Source organism: Lampetra planeri, chromosome 47, assembly GCF_965212315.1.
Source record: "Lampetra planeri chromosome 47, kcLamPlan1.2.h2, whole genome shotgun sequence".
NCBI lineage: Eukaryota > Metazoa > Chordata > Hyperoartia > Petromyzontiformes > Petromyzontidae > Lampetra > Lampetra planeri.
The window spans coordinates 1,776,010-1,802,734 of record NC_136153.1 but is presented as its reverse complement, the minus strand read 5'-3'; the positions used below and the strand labels follow the sequence as shown (position 1 = coordinate 1,802,734).

The 26,725-nt window shown below is 50.5% G+C and overlaps 1 protein-coding gene and 1 pseudogene across 1 annotated transcript in view; both read left to right on the top strand.

Moving 5' to 3' along the window:
• Window positions 1-26,725, top strand: part of SAMD5 (sterile alpha motif domain containing 5) — a 273,674-nt gene that overhangs the window by 147,761 nt on the left and 99,188 nt on the right. The window lies entirely within an intron of this gene.
• On the top strand, window positions 24,776-24,876 carry LOC144733590 (U6 spliceosomal RNA; annotated as a pseudogene).

The window sequence follows — 26,725 nt, the reverse complement described above, 5'->3', positions numbered from 1 at the left end:
CACACAGAGACCCACAGACTCACACAGAGACCCACAGACTCACACATAGGCCCACAGATTCTCACGGCGGCTGACTGAGAGCCATGGAGCTAGGCCCTGCCCGAACCCGGTGCTCATGGACATCTTTTCAAAACGGAGTGCACGCTCGCGTCATGACGAGCGTAAATAAGAGCATTTACGCAAATCGATGTCCATGTGGTGGCACAGATTTCCCAACAGTTACCTCTTGGATTTTAATTCGAACAGCGCATGCTGTGCAGCTCTGTTTAATCGCCAAGTCTGTCACCGTGCAGTCTTAAGCACGCACATTGCGTTTTGTTCCAGTCTGCTGCCCTGGTGTTGCAATCTAATAAACTCAATTAAATCCAAACTTTCATCGGTCTGTGCCGGCTTGGCAGCCATGGGGAGCCTTCATGCGGACCACTCCGCTCTCGCCACCGCCACGGTTTACCATTGCTGTAAACGTCACGCTGTTGATAACTACACCCGACACCCACATGTTGTTCAAGCACCACGCCACAGGTCACAGCAACAACAGCCGCCGTTCACCACGGAGTGCCGGTGACATCACCCACGGCGCTCGTGCCAAGCTAGGTGCACTTTGGAGCTATGTGATGTGTCGAAGGCCTGCTGGCAGGAGGTCACAGGACAGACGCAGGTGCCATCGGTTGACTGGCTGAGACCACTGGTGGATGTTCCGACTGTGCTCCCCACTGTGCCAACTGTCTACGTTTTAGCCGCCTGGTGCTCCGGTCGTTGTCGTGAGCGTCGCTCCTCTGCCCTCCGTTGTTGCTGGAGGGCGATAGGTCACAGCAACACACTCACTCATCCACTCATCCACTCACCCACCCACCCACTAACCAATCCCAGCCTTAATAGGTGCTCGTGAAGAGCGCTTGCAGCAAAAGTATCTTAATGCTCCACGGTGGACCTTTTCTGAGACTGTAAGGGCGGACCTTGCAGGATGGTGTGCCGCCTTTGTAACGAAAGGGGGAACTTGATGGAGAATGGCGGCATCCCACGTGTTGACTGTGCAGCAGCTGTGGGATCTGGCAGAAGACAAGGAAGCGATGCGTCAGGAGGTCAGTTGCGATCGACTCTCAACCGTGCAACAGTTGTAGAATCTTGCAGAGATATGATTGGTCGGAATGTGTTGTGTAAGTTTAACACGTAGTGGCAGGCTTTTGCGGCCAATATCATCCATAATACAGTTTTTTTTTTGGGTTAGATCGCATAAATATATAAATGTGTCGTTAAACCCCCCACCACCCGGCACAGCCAATTAGTAAGGTTTTTCACGTAAACAGTACATGCCAATTCGTTGTGAGTACAACACACTGGTGTTTTGGAGAGCAAATCCACAACATTTACAAACTGAGTACAACGTTTCGCCAGTAATTACAACCGGCATCATCAGGCAACAGCCAGATGTGTTGTGTTATCGGTGGTACAGGCCGTTATGACCTCTTGACTTCGACCTATACTGTACCGGTAGCACAGTCGGAATTACACTGCGGATGGTCATGGAAAGCAACGCGAATCATGGCAACAGGATCACAACAACAGGATCACAACAACAGGATCATAACAATGTGATCAACAACAAAAATCCCACAAGATTGTCACGCGACCGTCGCGTGGCGAGAAGGCAGATGAGCACGCCCACCGAGCCGCCGCTGGAGCACTCGGTTCGATGGTGAATCATCGAGCCGCAGCGTTTCTGGGGCGAGACTTCATTTTCACATGGAGACCCACTGGAAAGCCCTCGCCAATCAATAGGCAAAAGCGGCGCCCGCGCGCTTCCCACGCTGCACGCGTGGGGTGGGAGGGGCACCCTCACCTTTGATGGATTTTACCCGAGACGTTTGTTTCTGACCTTTTGCAGAAATGCGTCGGGGGCCGAGGCTATAAATTGCCCGTAAGCACTCAAGTTATTACTTCTGCTGTGTTGATGACAGGACACGGACGGCGGAGGGCGAGAGCGCGCGGAGGGAGGCGAGACCGCGGGTGCAAATTGCTCGGCAAGTGTTTGGCAATTTGAGGGACGGACGGACGGACCCGACTGACCGACCGGAGTAGACAGAAAAACAGACAGCGGTGATTTAAAATGGAGTGCAGAGTCGGGTTCAGTTTAATAGGATGTCGCTGCTGAAAGATTTGCATTTTTACTTTTCACATTCCCCCTTCCCCTTATCCCCCCCCATCGTCATTCCGGTGTGAGATGAAGACGTTCCCATGTGGAAGTCTCCCAGGAAGCATTGCAGCATCACCTCTTGTCAGACAAGGGTCCCGGGAAGATGTCACCGCAGAACTACTTCTGAAGTCACTTCTCTCGCCTCTCTTTTTCACATTGGTTTTTGTGCAACCTATTACATTCAGGAAATATTTTTCTTGGTTGAAATCAAACAAAATACATTTAATTCTCACGGGCGGAATCTGGCAACTGGGCCAACACTGTCGACTCACGAAATGGGGGAACAACACGCTCCTCACGGGGAGGCTGAACCCGGGATTCACACCCCGGTGCTGGCTCAGTGCTCAGGCAAAGTATTCCTCCGGCCTCTGAGGCTCTTGGCCACTTCGCAGCGGACGCTAAAGGTCGGCGTCTCTGCCCAAATGAATGTTGTGTAGTGCTCTTCTGCATTGGCAGGCCTAAGCCGATGTTCGGAAAATTCCACGGTCCCACGGTGGGCCATCAGCCTATCCATAAGATGAACCACTGTTCCCACGCGGTTGATGCACTCGCTGTCGACACCGGAATGGGTGACGGTGGGCCGAGTTGACCTTCAAAGAGTGAGCCAAGTCGCCCTAACTACGGCGTCATCCCCCGAGAGGCATTCACCGGGCAACACTGTGGACGGCCCGGCAAGACTCTCCTAGAACGCCGGACTTCACGATCGAATCGGACGCAGGATGGTCCCTTCACCAACGCAGTGGTTTCCTCCCCCCATTTCATTGCCAAGCTCTCGCCGGGTTTCTTTGACTCTTTTCTTTCTCCCGTTCACCCCGGAGCCAGCCTTTCCCACGCTGGCTGCTAGGGCGATATCAAACACCGTGGGACGCCGCGGTGTTTCCGCCAGACGCAGGGGCCCAACTTGATGGCTTTACAAAGCTGCCCTCCTCCTGCCAGTGCTGCACCGGCGAGCGCGGCGGCACGGCTCTGAGCGCCGTTGTGCTAATTGATGGCTACGGATCCTGCCTGCCCGCCCGCCCGCCCACCCGCGGGCCCCGGGTGCATTCCTTCTTCGTGAGCTGCGCAAGCAACCAGCGCACGCGGCAACATTTTGGTGCAGCCTGTGTCGAAAAGTAACGCTTTAGCTATCATTCGACGCATTGCTAATTTGGTCAATTGTAATTGTTAATTACCTTTTCTAATTCTGCCGTTCAATGGCGATGGTGGTTCAGGAGCTCGATGCCAATGTCGAGGTCTTGCTGCTGCTGGACAGACACGACGAGAGGGCTTCAGCAGAGAGAGTTCGCGGAATTTTGCTGTTCTTCCTCCTCCGTTGAGGAGCTCAGGCCACAGTGGGTTGACTGCGCGGTCCGTAGTTTGGGTCGTGTTGCCACGACCACACGGCTGCGGCTTGTCTTTCAATTTCCATGCGCGAAGGGGATGTGCACAACAGCCTTTTGGTGTTCCGATGATGCGGTCGATGGTAACGTCAGTCCCTTTGAGGAACCTCAAAGCCAGCAGGTGCGATGTTTGGGGTTCGAATGAGACGTTAACCCCGGACGTCTGCGTTCCTCCACTCCATTCGCCAGCAGCGTCCTTCCGGATCTGGGTGAGATTCTAGGATGGTGACAGCAGCAGCATCAGCAGCGTAATCCCAGAGGGGAGATCGCGACTTAAGTTTGCGGCGAGGAGCATTGTTGAGGTCTTGGTTGACGATGGCCATGGGTGGTTTTGTCGTTGGCAAGAAAACGCGCAGACGACTCCCTCGTGGTTTGCATCTCTCTGTGGATATTTGGTGGCAGAACATTCACCGCAGCGGGGAGCCAGGGGATTGGTGTCGGTTTTAGTGTTTAGGTGATGATACGCTTCGTGTTGCTTAATCGTGCATCATTGAGCGGTGTTGTGTTATCGATGGGAAGGAAATGCGTCAACTCATTTGCAGTTCGTGCGTCTCTTTTAGAGACACGCAAAAAAAACCCGCTATTGACTCAATTTCCACGGAGCGCCCTGTCACCGTACCATCGGGCGTTTAAGCTTCACGTTGGAGAAAAGCCCCTTACGAGAACCTGGAGACACCTTGTGCGTACAAGTGGTCGCAATGAATACCGCCTTCCTCTGGCCACGTTGGCGTCCCCCGTGCCTGTAATAACCTGGTTAGGCCCGGCAGGAGACAAGTTTGGCGCACAGGGCAGATTCAAGCAGTCTCAAGGACTGGCTGCCCCAGAGTTACTCATAGACCCCATCGTGTTGAGTAATCGGAACAGATTGCTTCTCAAGCATTACCCTGTGTGGGGAGCGGTAGTGTAGTGGTTAACGCGCTGTGCCATGAACCCGGCGACCCAAGTTCGATTCCCGCTCATGGCCAATTATTATTTTACGATTATCTTAACCGTTCCTGGGGCTCCGCCTCAGATGAGTACCTGGTGTGTAAACATCGCCACTGGGGAGACAAAGGTGGCCAGGGCGTGGTGCTGGCCACCCTCCCCCTCATGTTCCGTGCCTGCCTTCGTAGCTACTACTCGCTAACAGCACTTGCCCCAGCAGTCTGTTACGGTTATACGGGGGATCTTTGTCTTTGTGTGTTCATGCATCAGGGGTGGACTGGTCGGGGGGTAAGTCACCTGTCTGGGCTTTACCCCGGGACAGCCCTGGGAGGGTATCGGCGTACGTGTTCAGGAGGCGTTGGCGGCGGGAATTGATTTGCACCCGAGAATCTGGATCCGCTCTCTCGCTTGTATGGAACTTTCATCCCGGCACACTGCACAGTTTTCATGACGGAACCAAGTGGCGGTTGAGAAACGTGGATGGGCTTGGTGCTAAAGGGAAAAGATTGCAACCCTAACTCTCGGTGCCAGGGGGGGTGGGATTGTTGTTGTTGTTTGTGAACCTGTGAGCGCCGCATGCACACAAACCGCCCTCGCGCTTGCTCGCTCACAACGGTCCGGCAGCAATGAGTGCGCCCCAACGCCCGTGGCAGCAACGAGCGCGGGCGAGAACGTTTTATTGAATCGCGGCTCGGGGATGTGATGCGCAGTGGGGGGATAAGAGCCGCCGGTCTCATGAATGTCTCGGCAAGGTGCGTGTGTGGCTGGCCATGAATTATGCATGCGGCTCAAAAATGAGGAGGGGGGGTGCGGAGGGGGGGAGAGAGGGGAGGAGGAGGGGGGGAAGGGGGGGTTGCCCGTTTCCATATAGCACATCACTTGCCGTGAGCATAATCTCTTGAGGCAGCTGACGGTAACATTGGATTTTTTTTTCTTTACATAATTCATATCCCAGAGCTGAGATCTGTTAAAAATTAAAGAATAATAATAATAATGATAAAAAGCCGCCGCACGGCATTTTGACGTAACGTAGCGCAGCATACGCTGCCTGCTGCACAGGATGCAGTGCCGCAAATAACAAGAAAATAAATTAATAATACGCGCAAGAAATACAAATTCACGCGCGTGCGGGTTCTGCAGCATTCTCCGACACGCACTTGTCCTCGGAAGTTTAACCCTTTCCCAGTTTTTCTTCCAATTCCGTTTTGATGACGTACACCGTAACAAACACGATATAACGAGCATGGTGACGAACACGGTGATGAACACGATGACATAAATGGTGACGAATATGATGACGTACACGGTGACAAACACGATGACGAACACGATGACGAACACAGTGATGAACACGATGACGTGGACGGTGACGAACACGATGACGTGCACAGTGACGAATACGATGACGTACACAGTAACGAACACGATGACGTACACGATGACGTACACGATGACGTACACGGTGACGAACACGATGACGTACACAATGACGTACACGATGACGTACACGATGACGTACACGATGACATACACGGTGACGTACACGATGATGTACACGATGACGTGCACGGTGACGGACACGATAACGTACTTGATGATGTACACGGTGACGAACACGATGACGTACACAATGACGTACACGATGACGTACACGATGACGTACACGATGATGTACACGGTGACGGACACGATAACGTACACGATGACGTGCACGGTGACGTACAAGATGACGTACACATTCGAATGTTACCGTTTTCATTCCGATGGCGTACGTACATGTACGTCATCGGAATGAAAACCGTAACATTCGGCTACAATTTGGGCCCGTTAATCTTCTCCTGCATGGTTGACACCTGCGTGGTTGCAGGTGTCACACACCGCCTACCTGTTTTCACGGCGGGGCATCGAACTCGGCTTGTCGGCATTGCAGCAACCTGTGCCCAACGTGCACACGCAAACATGAAACAGACGCATTGTAGACTTGGAGGTGGCCGAGAGATTTTTTTCGGAGCCACCCATCGCGGGCCGACCCGTCGTAAATTCGCGCGATCCATCAGCTGCCAAAGCGGCAATTCATCTCTGCATGACACACGGGCCCGGCCCGCCCGGCTACACGCTCCCACTCAGCCCGCCTCCACGGCACGAGCACTTTCCCCCGTAAGCTGCAAATAGTAAATATCCCACGCTCGCTCGCTCGCTGGCAAAAACCTGAGCAGATAAATAAAACGGATTGAAATAGACGCATTCAGATGTCGCCTCATAGACGGATGGCGGCACCCCAGGATGTGTGTGTACGGTGCGTGCGTCTGTGCATGTGTGTGTGGCGCTGTTGTGCATTAGGGTGGCGTGGTGGTTTAGTGCACTGAGCTGTGAACCCGGCGAGTTCGATTCTCGCTCGTTGCCAACATCAGTGACGAATATGTGAACCGGTCTTGGGCCTCCCCGAGGTCGACTCGGCCTCAAATGAGTACCTGGTGCGGTGTGTAAACATCGCCACTGTGGGGAGCCAAAGGCGGCTGGGTGTGGTGTTGGCCACCCACCCCTCGTGTGCCGTGCTGGCCTTCATAGGTGCTCGCTAACAGCACTTGCCCCAACAGTCTGTGCAGGCTATCCAAGGGATCCTTGTCTTTGTGTGTGTGTGTCTGCGTGTGTGTGCATGTGTGCGTGTGCGCGTCTCACGTTGTTAAACATCTAGACGTTAGCGGCGTGGCTCTGAGGGCTTCAGCGCTGAGTGCATGTGGACCGGAAATCGGTGGTAATCCTTTCTGTCTCTCTCTCACCACGCAGCACAGTTATCAACAGAACGGGACAAAGCAAAATATGAAATATTAACCGGAAAACGTCACCCCCAACACCATTCCATCCCGCGTTCCATAATTGCACGCAGGTTATATTACGGCCCCTTCGCAAAGATCTGGACATCTGTGAAAAAGAGCTTTATAGCTCGTCGGATTCTTCCAGGATAAATAAATAATCAGATTCTGATATATGTTCTATACATATAAAATTGCTTAGCTCCATTTATCGAAAACGTGGCTGATTTGCCGAGCTGAAAAAAAACATTTCACAGTCAAAGGCAGGGCTGGCCTGGTGAGGCAGGAGGCGTCATCCGAAGCCGTGGGGTCAATAAAAGAGGTCACGGGTCGTGGTGCTCGCCACTCCTCCCGCTCACGCACCGTGCCGGCCTTCATGGGTGCTGCTCGCAAACAGCCCTTGCCCCGACAGTCTGTGTGAGTCAGATCTATTCACTCTGCCCATGCACAGCGTCACCGAATGTCAGATTAACATGTCGTAGGCTTTCACGACCGATATTATCCATAATAAATATATTTTTTTAGGGTTAGATCGTGTAGCAAATGAGTGTGTCATTAAATTCGACACCGCCCGACACTGCCAATGTGTAAGGTTTGTCACGTAAACAAAACGTGCTAATTAGTTACGACTATGCCTCTGCCTCCGTTGTTACTGTGTACGTACACGTGACTTTCGTATCCGCGCCTTGCTGCTGTGACATTCCGATTTGAGTGGCGGTGCGCGAGTGAATTCAAGCCGAGAGAGCCGGGGTCCGCGTCAGGTCTTCCGCCGGGCACAAGCGAGCCGCCTGCCCCTGTGGCGACCGCACGCCGTCGCCGTCATATCCGATTCAACCGCGGGAATCGTGGCATCGAACACCGCCTGCCCCTGCGTAACGCATCGCGATCGAGGTGGCGTCGTGGCTGTGGCTGCTTGCTGCTGCACATTGTATTAGGGTGCCACGGTGGCGAGATGATAACTACCTTGCCTGGTATACAGGAGGTCGTGGGTTCAATTCTGACCCTGACGCCGGTATATTTGGAGTTTCTGCGTGTCTCTCCCCGTGGTCATGTGGATATTTCTCCGGGTCCTCCGGTTTTTCCCTCCAAGTTTAGAAACATGCGTTTAGAGTATTTGGGTGCGTTAAATTTCCACGTGATCAGCCACTTCGTTGAGCTATCATTTGTGGTGGCCAGGTCGCTTCTGAAAAATAGCAGTGTAGCTCAGTGGGGCCTTACCTGGTAAAATAAAAAAAATGGTTTAGTTTCGTAGTTTAGTTGAAACAATGAGGCAAGCTGTTGGGTCCCCACAGTGCCTGAGCGGGGTCTCGATTTTAGTGAGTTTTCTCGACAAAGACTCGGCAGCATTGAGCATTGGCCGACTCTACCGATGAGCCCTAATAAACATGAAACCCGTCTTCATTCGTCTCACCGCTTGCCTGTGTGTCGGGTTTGGGGGTCACATTCGCCCCCAATTCATTGACGGTGCCTCGGGAGACACGATGACCGACCGCACTGCAGTTCTTCTGGAACTGGTGGTTTCTTTTTTTTGCATGAGGCTTAAGGCTTGGGTGGGTTTTTTGAGTACGCACGCAGAGAACGCAGTTGTAATGGCACGCGAGCTCGGCTACCGTCCGCATTGTAGCGTCGCTGAAACTGGATCCCATCGCGTGAATGAAAATGCCGATAAAATGTCCGTGACCCAACAAAGTTTTTACTTTATCTGCAAGTTCTGTCTTTGACTCGCCGCTTGGCTGTTCAACTCGCCGGGAGAGTGTTGTTCAATGATGACTGTGATGTAGTAGCTGTTGTTTGTTGTTGTTAGATTGTGTACGCGTGGTTTTAAGGAGCGGCACTACCAGCTTTGCTCCTTACTGCGTCAACTCGTTTCATTTTAGCCGCCGGCACTCCACTCGTTGTTGTGAGGGTCGCTTCTCCGCCCCCACCGTTTGTTGGCGTTGGGAGGGCTATTGCAATAGATACACGCACGTAGACACAAAGACGCACACACACGCAAGACACGCAATCTACATACGCCTGCGACACAAACACACACACGGACACCCTCACATCAGCCAGACCGTAATTAAATCGCGTATGTGCCGAGTTTCTATTTAAAACGCGGCCAAGTGCTCACCGGCTGGGAATGAATCACGCTGTACTCGGTAGCTCAGGCGGACCAATTAGCGCACCTGCATCACTACCACCACCACCAGGCTCGCGCCAAGCCAACGGCAGCCCAGGTGCCTGAAGGTCACCGCAGAGACGGCCGCTCTGACCCCCAGCGTGGCTCCATCCGATCTGTAACGTTCCTGACGCTTATTATTCATATTACGACGCTCGTTTGCCCAGGAAGGCCTTCTCCGGGTCTCAAGAATGCTTCAGCAAGGTTCCTTGCCACGTGGTTGTAGTTGGGGACGATGTTTCTGCTGCTGCAGCAGCAGCTGCTGCTGTGTGCGATCTCAAACGGGTAATTTGCAGGCACTTTTTAAGCATCGGCATGTCTGACCAACCGTGGCAATGCCACCACCATCATGGGAAAACCACAGTCGATCGGCAGGGTGCGTGCAATGGGGTCAAATGTGGGCAAATCTGACCTCTTCCAAGACGTCCGGCCAGCGTGGGAGTGTTGGTGCTCAAACCTCGTCCAGAGCTCACTGTGGTTCAAGCCCTCATACCAACAAAGTGCACGAGGCCGCAATTGCAGGGCTCTCCTCATACTGGTGGTGATGATGACAGTGATGACAATGATGACGGTGATAATGATTTCGATAATGACGACGACGATCGTGATGATGATGATGAACTGAGTTCAAATTCCTTGTCCGAGATTTGTACTCGGGTCGCTCCAGTTGCAGGTCGAAGGCTCCTCCGAGCTCGCTGACACCCGGCTGGAGGACACACAGAGGGGCGGGAGGAGGGGGGGCGCTGCCCCAGGTAGACACGATGCCCTTTCGCTGCCATTTCTTCAGGACGTTCGTCCAGCCGTCCATGCGTGTGTGTGTCTGTGCGTGTGTGTGTGTCTGTGCGTGTGTGTGTCCATGCGTGTGTGTGTGTCCACGCGTGTGTATGTCCATGCGTGTGTGTGTCCATGCGTGTGTGTGTCTGTGCGTGTGTCTGTGCGTGTGTGTGTCTGTGCGTGTGTGTGTGTGTCTTAAGCGGCCTTCATAGGGGCTCGCTAACAGCACTTGCCCCTACAGTCTGTTAAGGCTATACGGGGGATCTTTGTCTTTGTCTTACGTGTGTGTATCTAGTGGGGAGCGGTAGTGGAGTGCTTAGCACGATGCGCTACGAACCTGGCGACCCGAGTTCGATTCCCGCTCACGGCAACCGGTCTGAACCGGTCATTGGCCTCCGCTAGGTCGACTCAACCTCAAATGAAAACCTGGTGCGGTGTGTAAACATTGCCACTAGGGAGACAAAGGCGGCTGGATGTGGTGCTGGCCACCCACCCCCTCGTGTGCCGTGCCAACTTTCATAGGTGCTCACTAACAGCACTTGCCCCAACAGTCTGTTTAGGCTATACGGGAGATCTTTGTCTTTGTATGTTATATATTGTGGCCGGCGTGTTCCCATCAGTTATATGATGACAGCAGCAGCAGCATCGGTGCCGGATGCCATCAGAGAGATGAAAAGCGGTCGTTGACGTTTATTCACGGTTGGCAACGTACGGTGCGAAAGAAGTTCAACATACATACGTACAACTGATAGAAATGGGGGGCATTTGATGTCTCAGGAAGACCCAGGATAGCAGCTGCCTCCTCCTCAACAACAGCAGGATGGGCCTGGGAATACCCGGACAGGTGGGAACCGTGGTCACAAATAACTGCAGACAAAAAAAAACACATAGCAAGACATTGGATTTTTCACTTGTTCTGGAAACAAATTCCAGATCTCTGCCACGAACAATGGTCCTCTCTCTTTAAGAGGGTACGTGCATCTCGGAAGCAGTTCTATGACTTCCGTTTCTGCGGACCATTCTCTAAACACAGGGTGATGCACTGACTCTGCGGTCGTTGCAACTGGACACTTGGGCGCCGCAGTGGCTAGGAGATGTTAACTACCTCGCCTGGTCTACAGGAGGTCGTAGGTTCGATCCCGACCCTGACGCCTGCTGTGTATTTGGAGTTTGCGTGTCTCTCTCCCTGTGGTCGTGTGGATTTTTCTCCGGGTTCTCCGGTTTTCCCCTCCACACATTTAGAATCAAAATGTGTTCATGGTATCTGGCTGCATACATTTCCACACTATAAGCCACTTCGTTGGGCTTTCATGTGTGGCCAGGTCGCTTCTAACAAAGAGCTTCATAGCTCGGCGGGCCTTACCTGCTAAAATAAAATAAAAAATAGTTTAGTAGTAAGTATGTTTAACTTTTTTTGCACCGTACATAACCCACCGTGCTAATCAGAGGTGCGGGGGTGGGGGGACAACAATCTAACACACAAGAAGCAGTTCTCGAGAAATTAGTTTTCAATCGAGATGCCGATAGCGTGGTTGGAATACGGTTGTTCGAAGATGGAAGAACGCATTGGAGCAAGTGGTAGCGACGACGTTCGTTCTGAGCGAGCGGTGACGACGGTTGTAATCCACCGTGATTATCGTGTCGGCGGGGGAATCTCGCGTCGTGGAACATAATCATTCCGAGCGTTCCGTAAAGCGTGCCTAATCCCGTGGATCAAAAGCCGTTGAGAGATTCTCTGACGGGCGCATCTGCCATGCGGAAGAGGCGCGAGAATAAACATCCACCTGGTGCTTCGGGGGGATTGCTTGAGCTGGCATCAGACAAGAAAACCCTGAAGTACGATCGCTATAGTCACCAGATAATGGGAATGTTTTTTTGTTTGCTTTAGCAGCGTAAAGGAAATATTTATTAATCAATTGTCTAGTCGTATAAAATAAATAAGCAATTTGGTGACGCTGCTGCGGCGACTGCATTTGCAGTGGTGCACACGCACAAATAATACATTTCAAAACTCACCAATATCACTGCGTGTGTGTGTTGCCTTAATAGGAAAAAATATATAATAGACAACAGGCGACGTTTCGGGCAGTAGCCCTTCTTCATAGTGCATCAAACTATTTATCAAATTAACTAGCACCGTATATGTGTATGTATGTGGGGAGCAGTGGTATAGTGGTTAGTACACTGCGCTACGAACCTGTAAACCGACTACCAAACACGGCTTAACATCAGTACCGAGTGATATGTGAACTGTTCCTGGGCCTCCTCTAGGTCTACTCAGCCTTAAGCGAGTACCTGGCAGCGTGCAAACATCACCACTGGGGAAACAAAGTTGGCCAGGCATGATGCTGTCCACACCTGCCGTCATTCTCCTTACCGGCGGAACTCACGAATACTGACCCCGCAATCTATAACGCATCTTTGTTGTGCGTGCGTGCGTTGCTTTGTAAGCGCGTTCGTAATTTGCGCGCTCGTGTGCCCATATGCGTGAACGACATGGTCACGTACTCTACGTTGGATTGGTGTGTGTGCGTGTGCATGGTGGTGCAGCAGTTAGCGCTGCGCTATGAACCCCCGGCGACCCGAGTTCGATCTCCGCTCACGACCAATAAGAAGCGGAGAAATATTGCAACCGGTCCTGGGTCTCCCCGAGGGTTGACTCGGCCTTAAATGAGTACCTGGAACAGCGGAAATCTTAGCACTGGGGATACAAAGGTGGCCAAGCATGGTGTTGGCCACCCACTCCCTTCGTGTGGAGTGCGAGCACCTTCATAGGTGCTTCGCTAAGAGCACTTGCCCCAAGGGTCTGTTGAGGCTGTACGGGGATCTTTGTGTACATGGACGTGCAAGTGTTTGTGTTGCTTTTTGCCTTCAAGTGCACACAGCCTGGCACAGGCGCCGCGGGGACGTCACCGCCACCCAGCGGGCGAACGGCGGTTGTTGTTTTTTGCCCCTGATAACACCAAAAGCTCTGGGCGTCTCTCTCAATGGTGTCAAACGTAGATATTGGCCTCATTAGACGGGACTGTGGACCAACTCTGCAGCCTAATTAGGGAAACTGCATACATCAGACATCACTGAGAGCCTCGGAGCAACATGGACACATTTGCATACGCGTACAATCAACCCAGGACACTTTAACTGCTAATTTCATATGTAAGGCTTTTGGGAATCCATATTGTGATTCGCAATTGTTGTTTTTTTGGTTTGTTGCTGTTGTTTGTATATAGTTCGTTAGTTTTAACGTGCTTTTCACAGTAAAAAAACAACGTTAAATTGGCCACGTTTTGCAAAAAATAAACCACACAGAGTGTAAAAACGTGGCCTCGGTGCAAAACCGCAATGCGCTTGCCGCTGACGTCAGCCACAGAGCGTCGCGTTCCAGCGCCCGTGGCAGCACGTGGCCGCTGGCACGCGACGGCGTCCCAGCCAGGAACTCGTCACGGTGGGGAAGGTGGGGAGGGGCTGGGTGGGGAGGGTGGGGCTGGGTGGGGGGTGGGAGGGGTGGGGCTGGGTGGGGAGGGTCTGGTCACCCCGTGGTGCCCTTATAAAACTCAACTTTTAACCTACTCACGCCGGCTTGTGCCCGCCCTCACAGTCGGGCATATTTGCGGAATACACCACGCCGCCGTTGACCCTGGCCATTGACCGAGCAACCCAACGTTCCTTACCAGCTCCCTCCGCAGGAATGTGTTCCCCTCCACGTTTAGAATCAAAATCACGCGTTTCGAGTATTTAGCTGCTGATATAAATGTCCACGTGATCACGACAAGCCACTTGGCTGAGCTATCATTTGTGGTGGCCAGGTCGCTTCTGAAAAAGAGCCACACGGCTCAGTGGGGCCTTACCCAGTAAAATAACAAAAAAATAGTTTAGTTTTTAGTTTGAGTTAACTCGACGCCAGAAAGGCTGTTGGGCTGAGCTGACTGCCCTCAGGAGTGGGGGGGGGTTAGAACTTTGCAACCTTAACAACAACAACAACACGCTGTGACCACAGGGGAGTGCCCGCGCGTGAGCGGGTGTACAATAATAAGCCGGTCACAACGAGAAGCAAACGAGATTACGATTGTAGAGCAAGCATTAATTTGCATTACATCCCAAGCAAGTATTGTCAATACAATTGATTATATATATGAAATATATAACATAATTGTATCCGTGGATGGAATTAATATGAGCTACCCAGCTAAGGAAATTGGAATATTTATAACAATTTATCCCCGTTGTCAACTCACTGCTGGATGGAATCTATCCCTTCACCCCCCCCCCCCCCCCTACAGCGCATGGGGACTGTTTGACTCATTGGCAAGAAAAAACAAAATCTGTTTTCGTAAAGTTGCAGCTGTCTCTATGTACGGCATGTCCAGGAGAACCCCTGTTAACGACTAATCGCTTAACGACAGGTCTCCATGGAGCCCAATGTGTTCGCTTACCGACCATTCCCCTGTTAACGACGGGCGGTAAATATGTATTCACGCGTTGATTAAGCATGCTTTTAATAACGTGTGTTTATAATGTTAGTATCTTTATGTGTTGATATCCATTGTTTAAATATTAGAAAGTACGTTTCTTGGGTGAAAAAGGGTAACTTTCCATGCCGTCGGAACGAATTAAGCCTTTAACGTGTTTTCCCCACACTCGCTCAACGACCAAATTACTTAACGACCGATTTCCTGGAACCAATTAACGTCTTCAAGAGGGGTTCTACTCTATGTGGAACCTCTTTCGCACCATATGTGGCCAACCGCGCTAATCAGGAGGCGCAAGTTCATCGAACGTCTCTGAGAATCTCGTTCTCGTTTCCTCCAAGCTCGTCCGGGTTTCTTTTTCGCCATCGGAAAAAAACCCGCTCGTGTCGGCCACGTTGAGACCCCATCTGGAAATACAGCGCATGAAAAAGAACGTTCATTTTTCGTGCGAAGGGCCTTTGCAGCCGTCCTGTTGATCCAGATGGTGGTCGTGACCCCCAGCGCCAGGGATTGAACTCGGATTGTGTAGGTGCAGTGGTTGTGACAGGGGATTGGGCTATGTAATACACCCTGATTCTGAAATTACTTAAACAACTTTTTTTTATTTTACTAGGTAAGGCCCACTGAGCTATATAGCTCTTCTTCAAAAGCGACCTTGCCACAAATGATAGCTCAACAAAGTGGCTTATCACGCGGAAATGTACGGCTGCCAAGTACTCTATACGCGTGTGGATTTTAAATGCGGAGGGGAAAACCGGAGGACCCGGAGAAAAATCCGTGCAACCTCGGGGAGAAAATTGCAAATTCCAAATATGCAGGCGTCAGGGTCGGCATCGAAGAAGCGACCTCCTGTATACCAGGCGAGGTAGTTAACATCTCTCCACCACCGTGCCCCAACCTGAACACAAAGATGCCTGTTATGCAACGGCATTCACTTCAGAAACGTTTTACCCCTAAACCGTGCTGTGCAGAGGTTCAGTGCGGCATTAATGTTGGCAATAACGCCGACGGTTGCGTTTAATTCTCTTGGCTTATGATAAAATTAAAAAGGATCAAAGTAACGCTCAAACAGCCGCAATTAGACGTTCCATCAGCTCCCGGGAGGGATGTGGGAAAAATGCAGGAACGTGGCGGGACTGCCTCAGTTGGACTGTGCGAGATGGGGACGCGCTCTACGGCTGACTCAAGGTCACGCCGCTGGAGAGCATGTGTGGGTATTTTTTTAAACTTCTTCCTCCTGATGGTGCCATCAGGGGGCTCGGCTTGCAATAGTTGCGACCTCATTTGTTGGTTGGAGGTGGGGGTGGGGCGTGTTGACTCATCCCATAATCCATCTGGGGGGGGGTCGATAAAACGAGTACCACTTTGTGGGGGAAGCAAACTAGTGGTTGCCCTATGGATAGACCTCGCCCCTTGCCAGAGGGTTGTCAACAGTGGTCATCTTACGGATACTCGCCCACTTCCATAGGAATGTGGAATTTCTGCCACTTGCTGAGGCCTGTAAACAGGAGGCGTCCGTGAGGAGGCATCTATCCCACAGTGGATTGACAAAGGCCTGTACATCGTTATCATTACGTGATCCCAAACATCGCCTTAACAGGCTGTGTGGCAAGTGCTGTTAGCGATTAGTACCTATGAAGGCCGGCACGGCACATGAGGGGGGATTGTGACCAGCACCATGCCCGAGTGCCTTGGTCTCCCGAGTGGCGATGTTTACACACCGCACTAGGTACTCACTTGAGGCTGAGTCGACCTTGGGGAGGGCCAGGAACGGTTCAGATAATCGTCACCGGTATTGGCCGTGAACGGGCATCAAACCCATCAAACCCGTTCCACAGGGTAGTGGCGCAGCGCGCTAACTGCTCCCTAACTCTGCGCGCTCGTGCAAACGGAAATAGTCAAGGCTGATAGGCACCGTCCATACGCATTTGCAGCTGGCAAAGGGACACTTTTCGTGAACTGCGCCACTCCTGCACGCTTCATCAGCCAGCCGTCGCTGATGCTCTACCATCCGTGAACAGGTTGCGTGTAGTTCACCTGCCTCTAAAAGCACACCAATAGGCAGAGTGGCGAGGTCACCTTCCTAAAAGTTCACGGTTCCATCCCCTGCGTTATACCATATTGAGCATATGGCAAGGTCATATGAATAGGTCATCGAACCTCGCCATCGCTTCCTTCCTTCTGCTAGAGTCCACATCTCTTGCACGGTCGACGACACCAGAATCTGCAAGGGCTGTTTATGCAGCAACGTTCTGTAATTTGCAAGGTCCAACAGGCCACTGGTGGCCCACTGGTGGCCTTTTAGCGCAGCCGCTGACGTGCGGCCCCCCGACAATACACAACTCGTGACAACACCCCCCCCCCATCCCCCATCATCATAGTGCTGTCTTTAAACCCAGTGGTTTCAAATGTGTGGCTGCCCTCACACTGGTGATGTCTTATCCGCGAAAGTGGCCACTCTCTAAAAATGAGTGAAGAATACCGGTCAACATCATCACCACCACCACCTGGCTCTGCATTCTTGTTGGTGGCTCTGGGTGCATATTATTATGCTCGTTAACCTGCCATCCTCCGTCTTGCATGTTGATTAACTGTGAACAATTCTACCAATAATAGAGATCCATTGTAATTTATATGGGTGCATTAACCCCGCCCCTCAGGTCCTCGCACCTGATTGGCTTACGAGTGGTGACACCACATTTACTCCCCTCTATTGAAGACCGAAACAAGAGGAGGATTTCTACACAACTCTGGCTGTCGCCTGATGCGGCTGGTTCCTGTAATTATAGGCGAAACGTCACAGTACTCGAATTGTAAACGTTGTTGTGGGTTTACTCTCCAACAAACTGGGCAATGCTGATCTAGTTACTAATTGGCACGTTTTGTTTACCTGGCAAACCTTACTAATTGGGCTGTGTGGGGTGCTGGCAGGTTAACTCACGCATTTATGTTTGAGCGGTCCAACTAACAAATAACCCAACCTGTTTTGGACTCGGATAACCTACCACGAGCGAAGCAAAGTTGGAGTGGGTTCCCCTTTGCCCACCGCTGCCGTGCTCAGCAGTGGCTCGTGTAGTCTGCAGAACTCACCTCGTCTCCTTTTCACAGCCACCTGTGTTCATAGCTGTCAACCCACACGGTGTACCCCGTATTCTTGTACAGTTGAAATCGAGTTTTCAGATCCGTACGGCGTACAGCCGTTTCAGTACGGGCAACATAATTTTTTTCGTCTATTGGTTTGTGTTTCTCCCTCGTGCTGGGACTTTGTAGGATGAACGTTGAGATTTATAAGGGGGCACGGGGTAACCAATGAGGTCTGACTGGTCTGTAATAAGGGCTTGACAGGCATGTGCATTGTGCACCTTACGACCTCAAGTTCATTTTTATTTAACCAGGTGAGGGCTCACGGTACCTGGGTATTGTTTCACTCGTAAGTAACCTGGGTCATCAATATAAAAACGAAGATAAACTTATTTTCCCAGCAGTGTAACTCTTTTTTAGAAGCCACCTGACTCTCACAAATGATAGCTCAACAAAGTGGCTTCATCACGTGGATATTTCTAACTGCCAAATAGTCTAAGCTCACGAAATCGAAACCAATTGAAATAAACTAAAAGCAATGAAGCAAGTAGACATCAGAACGCAAATGTGACTGTGTCGCACGAGAAATCGAAAAGATTGAACAAACAAAAATTATTCTGTAAGTCATAAATCCCCTGTAGGGCAATATACAAAGTCCCCCGCTGCATCTGGATTCTCGCTGCCCGTTGACTCGTGCCAGGATGTGACCTTTAGGGGGCGGGTCTCGGCCCTGCCGTGCGGCGGTTTGCGGAATTGTCCATCAAGGCTCGCTCAGCCTCTCCTACGGCACCGTCTCTGTTACTCCTAGCGCCGTGTGTGCGAGCTCTGGGTCACGGCCGTGTCCAGCGGAATGACATCGCGGAAAGTAAGGCACGGGGGACTTCAAGGTGAAATCTTGACTCGGGGAAGGCTCACTGAGCGGTCACATTTAGATTCAGGAAGGTTCCGTTTTTGATGATGCTACCACGGTGTAAGGGTTATTTTTTACTCGTATTTGTAACTAGTTTTTTTTTTTATAGCAGTAGCTTCCCGATAATAACTTGCGAACGTTTCAATTTCGGTTCCTTCATTGGTTGTATTGTTATTCTGATCGGGTTGTTTCCGCTTTGTCAGTGTTTTACTTTAATAGCATTTATTTTTTCCCCTCTGACTTGCAGCGCTTTGAGATGACAAATTTTAAAGGCGCTTTGTGAAACTGAGGTTGTTATTATTATTGTTGTTATAACTCACCCGACTTGCAATCCAGAGGCGGCCAGTTCGATCTCCCACATGCGGCAGTTGAAACAAAGATGGCAAGTTTGTTAAATCCGCCACTCCGCCTCTGCCCACCCAGCAACGGTGGAAATGGGTTCCACCACAGCAAGTTGATCGGCAGGGCATGTGTGGTGGTGGGGTAAAGTGTGGGCATCCCCACCTTTTCCAACGCGTCTGGTCAGCGTAGAGGAGTAGGCCAAATATCATCTTAGAGCTCTATCTCCTTGAGGTCCCTCCTCCACCAGTGGCGGGATGTTAATTACCTCATCTGGTATACAGGAGGTCGTGGGATCGCTCCCTACCCTGACGCCTGCTGCTGTATATTCAGAGTCTGCATGTTCTCCCTTTGGTCGCGTGGATTTTTCTCCGGGTCCTCTGGTTTTTCCCTCCACGTCTCGAAGCAACATCACGCGTTTAGAGTATTTGGCTGCTATAAATCTCCACACGGTAAGTCGCAACTTCGTTGGAGCTATCATTTGTGATGGCCAGATCGCTTCTGAAAGAGAGCTACATAGCTCGGTGGTGCCTTACCTAGTAAAATAAAAAAAAAATGGTTTAGTTTTTTTGTTTGTTTCGAAGAACGTACAGTGAGGGAAAAACGTTTTTGATCCCCTGCTGATTTTGTACGTTTGCCCACTGACAAAGACATGCTCAGTCTATAATTTTAATGGTAGATTTATTTTAACAGCGAGAGACAGAATAACAACAACAAAATCCAGAAAAACGCATGTCAAAAATGTTATAAATTGATTTGCATTTTAATGAGGGAAATAAGTATTTGACCCCTCTGCAAAGCATGACTTAGTACTTGGTGGCAAAACCCTTGTTGGCAATCACAGAGGTCAGACGTTTCTTGTAGTTGGCCACCAGGTTTGCACACATCTCAGGAGGGATTTTGTCCCACTCCTCTTTGCAGATCTTCTCCAAGTCATTAAGGTTTCGAGGCTGACGTTAGGCAACTCGAACCTTCAGCTCCCTCCACAGATTTTCTATGCGATTAAGGTCTGGAGACTGGCTAGGCCACTCCAGGACCTTAATGTGCTTCTTCTTGAGCCACTCCTTTGTTGCCTTGGCCGTGTGTTTTGGGTCATTGTCATGCTGGAATACCCATCCACGACCCATTTTCAATGCCCTGGCTGAGGGAAGGAGGTTCTCACCCAAGATTTGACGATACATGGCCCTGTCCATCGTCCCTTTGATGCGGTGAAGTTGTCCTGTCCCCTTAGCAGAAAAACACCCCCAAAGCATAATGTTTCCAACTCCATGTTTGACGCTGGGGATGGTGTTCTTGGGGTCATAGGCAGCATTCCTCCTCCTCCAAACACGGCGAGTTGAGTTGATGTCAAAGAGCTCCATTTTGGTCTCATCTGACCACAACACGTTCACCCAGTTGTCCTCTGAATCACTCAGATATTAATTGGCAAACTTCAAACGGGCATGTATATGTGCTTTCTTGAGCAGGAGGACCTTGCAGGCGCTGCAGGATTTCAGTCCTTCACGGCGTAGTGTGTTACCAACTGTTTTCTTGGTGACTATGGTCCCAGCTGCCTTGAGATCATTGACAAGATCCTCCCGTGTAGTTCTGGGCTGATTTCTCACCGTTCTCATGATCATTGCAACTCCACGAGGTGAGATCTTGCATAGAGCCCCAGGCTGAGGGAGATTGACAGTTATTTTGTGTTTCTTCCATTTGCGAATAATCGCACCAACTGTTGTCACCTTCTCACCAAGCTGCTTGGCGATGGTCTTGTAGCCCATTCCAGCCTTGTGTGCTCCTAATCTCAGCTCTTTACTTGTATAAAAGACACCTAGGAGCCAGAAATCTTTGTGATTGAGAGGGGGTCAAATACTTATTTCCCTCATTAAAATGCAAATCAATTTATAACATTTTTGACATGCGTTTTTCTGGATTTTGTTGTTATTCTGTCTCTCACTGTTCAAATAAACCTACCATTAAAATTATAGACTGATCATTTCTTTGTCAGTGGGCAAAGGTACACAATCAGCAGGGGATCAAATACTTGTTTCCCTCACTGTATCTCCTTTAGCCCACGGTGTTATCGCTCCCATAGCGTCACGAGTGGGAATACACGAACCGGTGCTAACATACAACAGAGTCCTTAAAAATCAAGTGCTAAATTTAGTGGAAAATGTGGTCTCCTGGAACTAAGTTTTAAGCCACTAATCCGGGGGTGGGGGTGAATGTGTTGTTAGAGCTTAAGAACGTTAATAATAATCCAATCTCGCCCCTCCACGTGTGCCGAGCTAGAATTAATAGTGGCAACATGTGCTCGCGTTTGTGCCCGTCGGCAGCAATGGCATTCGGCAGTGGTGGGGAGCGCACGCGTGTTTACACTCGCTTAAGCCGCAAGCTCAGAAGCCCGAGATTGAATCTTGCAGCGAGGTCCCTCTCGCAGTAGTTGAAGTGATTAACGACTCTGGGTATCGTGTGAGATGATTCTTGTTTGCCATCCTCTTTAATTCCCCCCCCCCCCCCGCAAAAAAACAAACGCTCGTTCTCGGTTGAGTGGTGAGTGCGCAAATTCGACACGCTTGCGATTTAAACCAAATTGTAATTGTGTCGCGCGACAACTAACGGTCCAGCTCTCCGAGATCACTCGAGTCGATCGCCGTGTTCTGTGAAGTCTGCGGTGTTTGTCCTGTGGGTAGATAGGCTCCCCTTAATCCATGAGAATGTCCACCACTGGGCTAGCTGGAGCAGGGAGACAATGTGAAAGGGAAATCGGAGTTCCCGGACATACCCCACACTTGACGAGATGGGGGAGGGGTTCAATGTAAGGATCTGTGAGCACACACCTCGTTTTTTTTATTACCGCTTTGAGCACGACTGCTGTGTAGAGTAAGTTGGCTTGTGAAGTCACCACGTGGTCCCCCCCCCCCACCGCTTACGCGACCTCTGAATCTGAAGCGACGCACGTCACAAATTTGCGCAGACGCTTCTCGGCGTCGAACGAAACACGCTCGCAAATGAAACCAAATGCAGCGGTCAAAGTATAAAAACGCATTTAAGAATGCATGTATTTATTTGTTGTTAAACAATATTAACGGGGACACCATTGCGGGGTTGAGCATTGGCGCTAACGCTGGCGCGTTGGCACGACTCTCGTTCGTTCGTCGTTTAGTTTATTTATTAAAATCTAAATACGGCTCGGAGCATAAGAGAGAGAGAGAAACCACTTGGGCGTTTGTGTGACCGTAAAGAAGAAGTGTGTGCAGGGGAGATAAGAGGCTCGGCAGCGGATTCCCAGCCAGGCTCTCCTCTTTGGTGGCGCGCGCTCCTGCAAATCCTGCAGGGTGTGAAGGTTGTGGTTCGTGGATTGCGCCAAAGACTGCCAATACGATGGACTGCGAGGGGGTGGAGGGGGTCTGGGAACTGGGGGGGGGGGGCAAGAGATGACAGTCCAGCAAGTGGATTCCTGCCTCATGTGTCTACAACGTTCAGAGTTTCACTTCTTCAGGTTTGTTGGGTTGTTGTTGTTGGTGTTCTTCTTGGGGGGGGGGGGGGGGGGATGGGCATGCACGGTGCTGCCACGAAGGTTCTAACCGTCAACAAAACTGGAGTTGTGATCAGGAGGTTGCCGGTTCGATTCGATCTTCCGGCGTGGCAGTTAAAACAAGAGCCGAGTTGTTTTTCCTTAACCAAATCTCCCCACCTCCTCTGGTGCTCCCAGCCGTGCAAATGGGTCCACCACAGTTCAGCGTGCGGTGAGTTAAAGCGTGGTTGCCGTACTTCCATGTGTTGCTTGAAGTCTGGCAAGTGTTGAAGAGAAGGCCAAATCTAGAGGGGCTCGCTTGAGCTCCCGATAGTGGAGGGCCTTCAACCAGCAGTGGTGTGAGCAAGACGTTGCAGGGCTGCGCCTTTATCATCTTACTCACATCCCCTGTCGCTTACGGGGTCCCGCCATAAGGTCCATTTGTTGACAGTGCGTTTGCAGACCATATTCATCTGTGAAACGTACCTTTGAGTGATGAGAATGACGTCAACAGCAAACGTACTAAATGTTTGATTTGATGTATACTGACGCACCTCGTCACACCTGTCAAGATGCACAGGGCACAAGCCTCGAGAACATTGCCAGCGCTTTAACAGGCCGATATAACTTTATTGGAGGCACGTTCCCATTGCTGGAAACTCCGACCAAATCCTTTCAAAATCACCACAGGTGTTCTCCACCTGAACAGTGATGCAGCAGATTCCGACCTTGATATAGTCTTCTTTGGTAGCCCAGTGCACGATGACGTCACTGCAAGCTATCGAGGAGGTTGTCATAGACATGAGCCTGACCTTCAAGCTCCATATACACGGATTTGTGAAAAGACCAAAGAAAACTTGCCGGAATGACCTTGCCACGCTTGAGCTGATGCGCTGCGAACTGCTGCCCATTGGCCGATCTCCTCGGTGGCAGAGCTGTATTGTGATCCAGCCCGGTTCGGGAGCTCTTACACAACGCCGCGAGATGATGCACAATGTAACAACGTGAAGCTGATCGTCACCAAAATTCTAAAACCGACACCAATCCCCTGGCTCTTTGTTCCGGTGAACATTCTGCCACTAAATATCCGCAGAGAGATGCAAACCACGAGGGAGTCGTCTGCGCGTTTTTTTGCCAACGACAAAACCACCCATGGCCATCATCAACCTAGACCTCAAAGATGCTCCTCGCCGCCAACTAAAGTCGCGATCCCCCCTCTGGGATCACGCTGCTGCTGCTGCTGTCACCCTCCTTGGAATGTCACCACCCAGATCCGGAAGGACACTGCCAGCAAATGGAGTGGAGCAACGCGGACCTCCAGAATAATAAACACCTCATTCGGGACCCAAATATCCCACCCTCCTGACTTTGACGTTCCTCGATGATGTCGGTGTGACCATCACCGTATCAAAATAACAACATTCCGATGCGCACAAATCCCTTCATTCATAGAAAATTTAAGACGAGCCACAGTGCGACTCTGGACTATGCAGTAAACTACTTTAGTCTGCATTCCTTTGATGGAGGGAGGACAAAATGACACGAACTGAAGCCCTCTTGCGGATAGTAGACCTTGACATTGGCATTTAGCTCCCGAACATCTTGCTGCCATGCGCAAGAATAAGATCAACTGCTGAAATAATCTTGACTTGAAGCTTTCGTGACTGCAGGAATTCATACTCTTAGGTTATTTCGGTAAAGTCACGTAGATAGGAAAATAAATCATAGATCACGACGTTTCGATGGCAATAACAAGCAATCGTCTTCAGGTGAGAGAGAGAAGCATGCCGTTGTGACGAGGCATTATATATGTCGTGATCTATTATTTATTCTCCTATCTACGTGACTTCACCGAAATAACCAAAGAGTATGCTGAAATAATGTGGAGCCAATAACATCATCACCACCACCTCCTCCTCTGCCACCACCAACACCGCATAGCTATAAACATACCATGCGCAGTTGTCATTCACACCGTTACTTTTTAGTTTTTGGAGGTGAGAAGAGAAAAAAAATCCTCAACTATTCAGAGTCACTGTTAACCAAACAATGCCGTCGATTTAATTAAAACCCCTCAATGTGGCGGGGGGGGGGGTGCTTCTTAAATGGATCTGCGATGATAATCTACCACACGCAGCTCTGAATTGGCCCAGCCGCCAATTACAGTTCAAACATTTGCCCCTGGGAATTCTTCAGTGTGTAAACATTGCCCACAGCGTCTCTCTCTCTGTCTGCTCCGGCAGTACATATACTAAAATTGGAACGATACAGAGAAGATTAGCATGGCCCCTGCGCAAGGATGACACGCAAATTCGTGAAGCGTTCTGTCTGGCCGAGCCCAGCAAGACGAAAATTAATACAGCAGTCCCCGGGTTACGGAAGGGTTAGGTTTCTGAGCAATGATCTGTAACCCGAATTTTCCGTAAGGTAGGATTTCCGTAAATCTGGTCTTCTGCAACCTGGGGAATTACCGTATCTCCCAGGGTCTGAAAAATAACGCGGGTGCATGCCTGGACCGAGACTGTGTGTGTGTGGCCGGGCCGCCCGATGCTACCCCCTTTGAAAGCCTCAGTGAGGAGCGTGGAAGGAAAAACCGGGCACACGCGTGGGTCCTCTCCAGCGGCGCTGTCTTCCACCGGTGCGTTTTGTCCTGGGACGTATTTAATTATTGATGTTAAGGAGCATCATCAATTCGATTCGGGGGGTTTCCATTTCCGCGCACGATGGCAGCAATGTGTTCAGGAGAGAGATGTGCCAGTGCCGAGTCTGTTAGCCACGTGAGGGCTAGCAGTTTGTATCGTATTGCTTTTCCTCCTCTGTTGAAGGAGCCTACAAACCACAGTGTATTTAGTGCACGGTCCCACAGTTCGGGTTCCATGGCCACAGTCACACTTCTGTGGCTTGTCTTTACTGCATCATGGGTCTCTATGTATCTCTGTAGGTCTCTGTGTATCTCTCTGTGTCTCTGGGTTCACAATATGGTGCATAGTTTGGGTTGCATGGCCTCAATCACACTATTGTGGCTTGTCTTTAATATGTAGTGATGCCGCACACACGTTCTTGCTTTATTACAAACCTTTATTCGGACACAATTCTAGTTGGTTTAACACGGAGGCTTTCGCGACCAATATCATCCATAAAACAGTTTTTTTTGGGTTGGATCGCTTAAATATATAAATGTGTCGTTAAACCCGCCACCACCCGACACAGCCAATTAGTAAGGTTTGTCACGTAAACGGAACGTGCCAATTCGTTACGAGTACAGCACACCGGTGTGTTGGAGAGCAAAGCCACAACATCTACAATATGAGTACGACGTTTCGCCAGTAATTACAACTCTTTCTAGGCCCGGGTACTCGTGCCGTCCCCTTTTATATTCTCCGAGCCCCCTTTTTGGGAACTTCGCTCACCCCACTCCCTTCAGCCAATCCCCCCCTCCTTCTCTATTGGTTGTCAACCGTCGCCCCTACCGTCAACCCTCGTTTCCTGCCTTTAACGTTTGAATTTCTCCTCCAATTCATTTTGATTCTCTTATTCTAAACAATCGTTTTTTAGGCCTCCCTGCACCAATCAGATACCTTGATTGACTACCTGACTGTCCGTTTACACGTACGCTTATGTCAGGTAAGTGGTCAGTTGCCTCGGTCATTACAAATGTATCTCTATATATGTCTATGGGTCTCTGTGTATCTCTGTGGCCCTTTATGTATCTTTAGTAGTCACTATGGGTTTGGTATTCATGGCCACAATTACACCACTGTGGCTTTGTATTTAATTTTCCATTCACGAAGGAGGTGTGAGCATTGGCCTGTTGATGTTTTCATCCCGTTGATGGTTCCACCACCAGTCTCTCGTAGGAGGAATGTCAAAGTCAGGAGGTGCGGTGTTTGGGTCTCGAATGAGGCGTTTATTATTCTGGACGTCCACGTGATTCCACTCTGTTCGCCAGCAGCGTTCCTCCGGATCTGGGTGGTGAGATTCCCTGATGCTGACTCCAAGTGGGATTCCAGAAGCGATATCAGGAGTTGAGTCGGTTGTGAGGTACATTGTTGAGGTCTCTGTTGACTATGGATAGGCGGTTGTCATCGGCAAGAAAACCTGGAAACTCCCTTGCTGTTAGCACAATGTCTCTGCTGATATTGGGTGGCACAAATTTTGCCAGAACACAACACTCTGCCA